Raw genomic sequence first — 616 nt, 5'->3', positions numbered from 1 at the left:
TGGAAGATGGACTAGGAGTGAAAGGCAGAGGAAGACCTAAGAAGATCATCCATGAGATGGTCAAACGAGATCTACATGTAAATGGTCTCTCTATAAACATGATATATCATAGAGCTCAATAGTATCGTTTGATTCATATAGCCGATCTTACCTAGTGGGATAAGACTTTGTTTTGATTGTTTTTGTTGTTGTTTATATTATATTTTTAAATATTTTAAAATACAATAATACAATATATTATCAACGTATTGTTAAAGATAAATTAAAAGAAATTCTACTACAGCAATTTGCTCTCTACAAATTGCCCTACTCTAAAATTTTGAAGAAGACCATACAATGCCATAACGGATTGTTACATCGAAACCTAATCTCTGCCGTATCTAAAGAAAATCAGTCGTTCGGTTGATAGTAGATACATTCGTAAGGAAATATATTGGAAAAATCCATGACCGGTGAAAGACAGAAAGACGGTTCAGTTTGAAATTGCGGTTTTTTTTTTCAAAAAAAAAAAAAAAAAAAAAAAAAAAGGAGAAAAAAAACCGGAGGAGCCTGCCGAAGATGAGGCCATTATGGCTCGCCTTTAGGTGTCCTCCTCGGGATAGCGTCATTTAAAGAA

This window comes from Arachis ipaensis, chromosome B07, assembly GCF_000816755.2.
Source record: "Arachis ipaensis cultivar K30076 chromosome B07, Araip1.1, whole genome shotgun sequence".
Lineage (NCBI taxonomy): Eukaryota > Viridiplantae > Streptophyta > Magnoliopsida > Fabales > Fabaceae > Arachis > Arachis ipaensis.
This window is presented reverse-complemented; position numbering follows the sequence as displayed.